Source organism: Trichoplusia ni, chromosome 21 (genome assembly GCF_003590095.1).
Source record: "Trichoplusia ni isolate ovarian cell line Hi5 chromosome 21, tn1, whole genome shotgun sequence".
Taxonomy (NCBI): Eukaryota; Metazoa; Arthropoda; class Insecta; order Lepidoptera; family Noctuidae; genus Trichoplusia; species Trichoplusia ni.
Genome location: NC_039498.1, coordinates 5687963 through 5696208, shown reverse-complemented (window position 1 = coordinate 5696208; position 8246 = coordinate 5687963).

Below are 8246 nucleotides of genomic sequence, written 5' to 3'. Positions count from 1 at the left end.
ATGAAAATGTATCCGTATTAAATGTAAAATTAAATGTTAATATTATTAGATAATAAATGTATAATTGTGTTTATCATAATAAAATGTTAAATTTATTGTTATAAAATGTTTAAAAACTATTTAAGACATTATCAATTTGTTGTATTAATTTAAGATGTTACATTTAAGGCTTGTGGTTTAAATTATCTGACATTTTATTCATTTTAAATGAAATAATTATGGTGTTAAATGTAATATTTTGTGTCGTGTTTATGAAAGTGCTTTGTCGTAATTAAGATGCAAATAAATTTAATTTAGAGTCACTATAACGCTCCACTACCGATTTAAATAATATTTATTTAATTTATAAGTACTTAATTCATAATTATAATTTGGCTACGACATTCGTTTTGGCGTATTCAAACACAAATATGATTAGCGAATAATTTATACAATTGAAGGAAAAGTAAATTTTATTATTTGACTAAATTTTAAAATATAAATTTTAAACAAACAAAAAATAATATCAATGTCGTGCCAAGAAAATTGGATACGTCCTAAATTTCTAGCCAGCATTTTTGTAAATATTTTTCTATAGGAGATTTTATCCATTTATAGGAAAAATAGATTTATTTAGGATAAACGCGCCATCACAAACCGAAAGTTTAATTAGTTAAGAACGTGGAATTAAATTTTCTATCTTTGACTCGCAAAAATATTGTCTTTATTATTATAAACATAATTTTCATTTCTCTTTTGAGACATCTTTATTTATTTCAACTTATACAATTAAAACAATTAAGGCTATTTGTTTTCAACCATTAAATAATGATTATTTCTAATTACGGTACAACTCACATCTATCTACACTACAAGAAACTAGTCAATTATTGACTATCAAAGTCCAAACCATGGGCTTAAATTATTTATTACAATATCTACGGCCTAATCATCAATCGGCAAAGTCCACATATTTATACAACACACGCAATTTCTGTATAAACTATACAAAAAAATCTGTAAAATGTATACAATGTCATTACAAAAGGCCTATTTGTGACTATTGTATAAATTTAATTCCACGTTTATGTATGTAAATACATATGATATACCACTGTCTGTCTGTGTCTGTGTTGGTGCTTATAGTGTAATGTATAGCATATCGTACCGGCAATGTGTATTCAGTTACATTGTTTATATAGTGATGTGGATTGTATTTGACCTTGATAAAGTGATACAATTGCACAAGTTGATCGTTCGCAGGTTAAGCTGCACTTGATACCGGTCCATGGATACCATTTATGTCGTGACGAGTTCCTCCGTGTTTCGGAAGGCAAGTTAAATTGTGGGTCCCAGCTGTTATTTCGGTCGCATCTTTGACAGTCGTTACGAGTAATCAGAAGCTACAATCAGTCAGGCTAAGGGGTATCGTGTTACCCAGGCAACTGGGTTAAGGAAGTCAGATTGAAAATTCAGTTCTTTTGTTTTCCAAAGATTCAAGTCGAATGCAATCCACATCACTATAACATTCAAGAAACATTATTAATTAATATTCATATAATTATTATAGCCCTCTAAGATGGTGGCCTTTCTACAAGCATAGCAATGAAAAAAAATGCTCAAATTTATCAAGTCAATATTTTCCTGTCAAATTTCATACAGGCAACAGAAATATGACATCTGTGTAAGTTTCATCTGTCTACCACAACGGTCTAACGTTTCATAAGATAGAGCCTGGTGACAGACGGTCAGACACGTAATAGGGTTCCGTTTTTACTTTTGTGAATACCTTGCTTGACTTATCACTTCTACACATTTGAGCGATTCAAAAGTTGAAGCTTCTAGAAATGTCACTGTCAATGGGTTGGCAGAAGTTTGAAGATATAATTAAAATATAGATTCACTTGTTTTATACATTCCATTGTAAATTCTTTAAAATAAATGTTTTGAAACACACGTTTTGACGCTTCAAACTATGTCATTTCTTTGCTGTGTTTTTATCTAACTTAGCAAAACCATGCGATTTGATGAAAAATATATTTGATAATTAAATTGTATACACTGCGATTGTAGTTAGATAAATAAACGTCGCATTGTTTTGTAAAGTCAGATCATGTGAAATGGGGCTGTAAAAAGAAAATTCCACCGATTTTTTGTTTTATGTTTAACGTGACCGAAAAATCTCTCTGTAACCAAAAGCCCCCGTTTTTAAATATCACTCCATTAAAATTTTATCTAAACCGGTCCAGACGTTTTTAAGTTGTAAATTGCATTGTCATCGGGTTCGAAGCTATCCTGAAAATTATAGCCTGCTAGCTTATCTGAAAGTGCCCAAAAGTTTACATGCAAAAACGAATCAGGAACGACAAAACAAACAAGAAAAGTGAGTGTTTAAAATCGTGGACAAAATGCAATTAATTTTAGTACTATTATTTCTCAAAGAAATAAAATAATTCTTACTATTTCTCAAAGAAATTTTGTAATTATTATTACTGAAATATTTTATTTGCTAGTCATTAAAATGAGTCAAGAAAGGAAATGATATCTTATGCTTTATATAAATTTTACTAGCCCCATTTTACAAGTATATTTTATATGTTATAAATGTATTAATATTAAAATACTAATATAATATTTGCTTAAAATGTAATCTTTGAGATAATATACCTACATTTAAACTATTATATGATCCGTTTTGTTCAAAACGGCAAATTTTTTTAACAAAATTAATGAAAACACATTTAAGCAAATATTATATTATAAATATAAAATATACATAAGAAATTATCGAATTATGATATCTGATAATATAAGAAGCTTAATGCATAGTTCAAATATACAAAAATAGATATTTATTTTATTTTTAAGTTTTTTTTTTAAGATCTGTTGTATTCGCAATTTAATCTGAATAATGAAGATCTTGGTTATATTTTAATTATTAAAAGTACCTAATTATGTGTACTATCAAGAGTATAATTTTTATAAATTAAATGAGGCGATAAAAGTCACAGCTACTTTAGCCAATAGACATTTCTGCAATTATAAACGTCAATAAATAGCTCTCAAATGTATAGAAATGACTTTTTATTTCTTTAAGGGCCGATTTTTCAATCGCCAGATAAGTTTTATCTGACAAATATGTTTTACGTTTTGACAGCTTTTGTATAGAAAATATGTCAAACGGCCATATTTATTCCTCAGATAGAAGTTAACTTATGATTGAAAAATCAGCCCTAAACCACTTGTCTTCGGTCTGTCATCACTATATATTCTCGTGTTTTGTATTGACGTTAACGATTATATAAATGTCACTTGCCTAAAGAGGTTTTATATTTTAAACCTATTTTTTTTACTATGTGAATGTTTTCAAACAGATCTGAAAGAATGCTAAATGATGTTAAAGAGGACCTCAGAAAACTGTTGTAATACTTATGAAATGCATATTTAAAGCGGCTTTATCTATTTTAATTAATTCAAGTTTTGATGCACTATTTATTTTTATTTTTGCACGATTGAACACAAAGACACATGTAATTTTACTATAACACGTTATGAATGACACAGCACATTAAATTTTCAGCAATTATAATTATTGCTCAAAATAATAATAGTGGTTATATAATTGCTTTGAGCAATAATGAATAAATATAATTATTACTTGAGTTAATTAAAGTAAATAGACCTCAAGACTTTATTTAATTTAGTTTTTAAGCCAAGGTACTTATTGCTATTAGGAGTTATGATAATTATTATTTGTTATTATTATTTAAAAAGATTAGTGTCGCGGTAAAACCAATTTAAAATGTGCCAGCTTTAATAGCGTTGTAAGAGATAATTATTATTATTATATTACATTATTAAAATATTATTATTGTAACGAATATATGTGCATATGAAAATTCACTTGTTTTTTTTTTTAGAACCTGTTTTAAATTAATTAGTCCACAAAAGCTACTGATTTTTCAAGCAACTTATACTGAAGAATATTTAGACAATGCGCCATTTAATTCGACGCCAACGCCATCTAGTTACAAGAACTTCTTGTGTTGATTGATACTTTTGATGGTTGATACTTTTCATATTATGAGTGACACAACTTTTTCAACATTTTGCATCGCTATATCTCCGAAATGGTGACTCTTAGGAAAAAATTGACTCAACAATTTTTATAGATAAGTCCATGATGAATAATTTTAGTTTTATCTAATTTATAATATAACTTACCGGCTAGTTAAAAATAAAAAAAACTGACATTTGCAACATTTGACCTTGATTTTTTTTTCCACACGCTGGATTGATGTGGATAATTGACAAATTGTGTGAGTCCTCGATATTATAAAAAAAATTAGTACAAAACAAATTAGGATAGATAAAACTAATATAACCATTAATTAAAGGAAATTATATACAAATACGCAATTCACAACATTAAAATATATCATAATACATATGTCATAAATTTACTTAATAAATAGCATTATCCTCCTCTCTCCTACTTTTGCTGTGCCCGACAGGGTCCATAATGAGCTGTGAACCTAGTTATAATTTACCACCTATGTAACATTATGGTATGCAATAAAGATTTACTTACTTACTATATTCATGCCAATTTTCAGCAGCGAATTAATGTAACCTTACCCCTATTTTAGGAGCTAACTTGACCAGACTATTAACTATCTATTAATCTTGTTGAATATGAAACTGTGACGTCACAAATAAATTAGGGTTGCTACGAAGTATTATCCGCGCTTGTATCCACTACCAAGTATGTACAAACATACAAACATTTATCAATAGATATACAGACAGATAAAACTCGGAAGTTTCATATTAATATGCAACGTATCAAATATTCGACCATGCTATTGTATTGTAATGAAATACCAGACGTAGGCCAAGAGACGGGGGACTTTTAGATTATTCATTAAAATTATTTGATATTTTTTGTTTGTCTCACAAAATTACTGTTTATGTGTTATTGGGTGGTTATAGTGATATGTTGCGCTCAATAGTAGTTTGTTCTTTAATATTTTGTGATTATATAATTTATTATTGCAATAATCTTAACATTTTTTTAATAAATCAGCCCAGTTCATTCTTAATTTGTGCATGATTATGAATTAATAAGTAATCAGTTTATGAAAAGATTGCAGAGCATTTCTATTGTTAAATTGGCTTATTCTATTACATGAATAACTGTTCGTCTACTTAATGTATGTTAATCGATAATAAATTATGATTAATAATAAATTAATTAATAAATATATTAATTCAGATATAGGTAAGTAACAACAACAACGTTAACCATTGCTGGTTATACGTTGAATTACAAAAATACGATTTCAATCTTTGAATTCAATACTATGGCAAAATAACAAAGCCACTTCCATTTCACCGTGTAACGAAACCATAGCGCCATCTAATTCGATCTCAACGCCATCTAGTTACATTTACATAAACTAATTACGAAATCAACTAAAGCTATTGAGCACAACAATAAATAACTTATAACATACTTATCTGTGTGAAATAAAGATAAATAAATTAAAATAATAGTTAAGAACTCGCTTTTTTTAGTTTTAATCCAAAAATATGATTATTAGTTATAGTAATAGTCGTAATAGATATTGACTTTACAAACGAAGGTATTTGGTTGTTGACTTTGTGCTTTCTGCATACAATTTAACGGTAAAAAATGTGTTACGTGTAATATAAAGAATAGTTCAGTTGTTCAGACATATTTTTGACTCTATTCCTTTCGTTAACAGACGAAAGCCGATCCTCCGTAGTGTTATTTTCCGTAATTATACATAATTTATATATTCTAAAATCTAAAACAAGTGTTGCTACAGGTTGTTCCATTACAAAACAACGTTTGCCGAGTCAAATAGTGCTATTATCAAATGCAAGGAGAACTTTGACTGCAGGGATAGCCGAGTCGTTGGGGTCACGAAGCCAAACCCACAGAATACGACGTGTCGCGGGTTAGATTCCCGCGTAGAGCAAGCATTTGTGTGATCCACGAATGTTTGTCCTGAGTCTGGGTGTTCGTGAGAAAGTGAATTGAATATTTTTGAAAACGCCTGCGACATGTGGATTGAATTCCTTAATGCGGGAGTCGAATTGATACCTACGAGAAAAATAGAAAGAACTTGAACTAACAGGCTTTAGAAAATTTTGCCAATTTTTATATCTAAAATCGTTTTGTTTTATGTTTAACGTTACCGAAAAATCTCTCTATAACCAAAAACCCCCGTTTTTAAATATCACTCCATTAAAATTTTATCAAAACCGGTCCAGCCGTTTTTAAGTTGCAAATTGCATTGTCATCGGGTTCGAAGCTACCCTGAAAATTCCAGCGTGCTAGCTTATCCGAAAGTGTCTCAAAATTGAGTTGCAAGAACGAAACAGGAACGAGAAACGTACAAGAAAAGTGAGTGTATAAAAACGTGGAAAAATAATTAAATCCACAAATATAAGGATTCAAATTAATAAATGATGGTTATTTTTAAAGCTGCCTAGCTCCTATACGTTTCGTTTGTTATAATCTGTGCATTGTTTGCTGGGCGTTGACATTGCACGCATAATGTTTGCTATCAAACCTCCAAATGTGGGTTGCTATGCATTTGATTTGATAGCTGAATGTATTAGCCATCTTACAAGGTAAGGTTGTTCTTTACCTAAAGTATTATTCGATAACGACATTATATTGGAATAGAGGAAAGAGTAAATAAAGAGGTAATGATAAGAAACACAAACTGTGGAAAAAAAAATGTCGCTCATTTTTTTATTTAAATACTAGCTGTTGCCCGCGACTTCGTCCGCGTGGTTAGAAGAAATTGCGACTATAACTTGAGATTTAAACTATCCTATCTCTCAAGTTGGATCGAACTGCACATGGTGTGCGAATTTTATTATAATCGGTTAAGTGGTTTAGGAGTCCATTGAGGACAAACATTGTGACACGAGATTTATATATATTAAGATAGCATCTGACATGAATGACACTTATGACATTGTTATAACCAAATCTAAATAACGGAAATAGCATTTAAGAGTGAGCAACTATAATCACTTTTATGGCAATAGTTATTGAAAAAAAAATTGGAAAAAAGTGAGTTGTTTTCGAACATATTTTTATCAAAATATGTTATGCTTAATATTATAACAAATACCATAAGCGTTACAATTATTCCGTTTTGAAGGTAGTTGCCTTTTACATCATCATAATATTTCAGTTAATATCTTAGGAGAAGTTTAATACATGTACACTCTATGTTATTTCATAGTCGTGTGTGTCGCGTTGGAGGAAGTCGCGAACAACAGCTAGTACTTATACATAATGTATTATATATGTCTTAATTTCTTACAATCCTATCCTTAACAATACCTTAATTAACTAATGACTAAAAACGAAATAAAAAAACTGTTCTTCAAACTATAAATCACGATTAACGTAAAAATTGCTTTGTAACACACAATTAAATATAGTTACACTTTATTACACAAGGTGGCAACACCCGCTAATCACTCGCCTGATGAAATTACTGACACATTTGAATCAGAAAGTTTAGTAAGTTAATGCTTCGCTAATAAATCGGGCGTTGGTAGTTACAATAACATAGTAAATTTATATAGTTTACTAGCTGTTGCCCGCGACTTCGTCCCCGTAGGTAGAAGATATAAGTTATGATTTCTACCTGCCCTATTTTTTCACATTTTCCATTGTATCTTCGCTCCTATTAGTCGAGCGTGGTTTACACCTTCCCCAATTAATGGTCTATTCAACACAAAAAGAATTATTCAATTTGAACCAGTAGTTCCTGAGATTAGCGCGTTCAAACAAACAAACAAACTCTTCAGCTGTATATATTAGTATAGATGAAAAAATATAGAAACTTGAATTTAAAGAAATACTTTGATTACTCACATTTTATTAAGTCAAACATATACTCGTGACTCATTGAAAAATAAAATCAAAGAGACGTCTCAATTATGTTGTCACAAAATGTTTCACACTTTATTCAATATTGAGTGTCACGAGAATATGATATTTATTCGTTTTAATACTTCTCACACTGAGTGTTTATATGTGTGTGGGTATGTTTGGTACCGTGAAACCAAAACGGCTAAACCGTTTGCGATGAAATTTAGTTTGGAGGTAGGTGTTATCTTAGATTTACATACATATAGGCTACTTTTATTTGACTTCGTAAAATGGACAAAATGGTTTTTACAGAACTGTCACTTTTAACAGGTTCATAAGG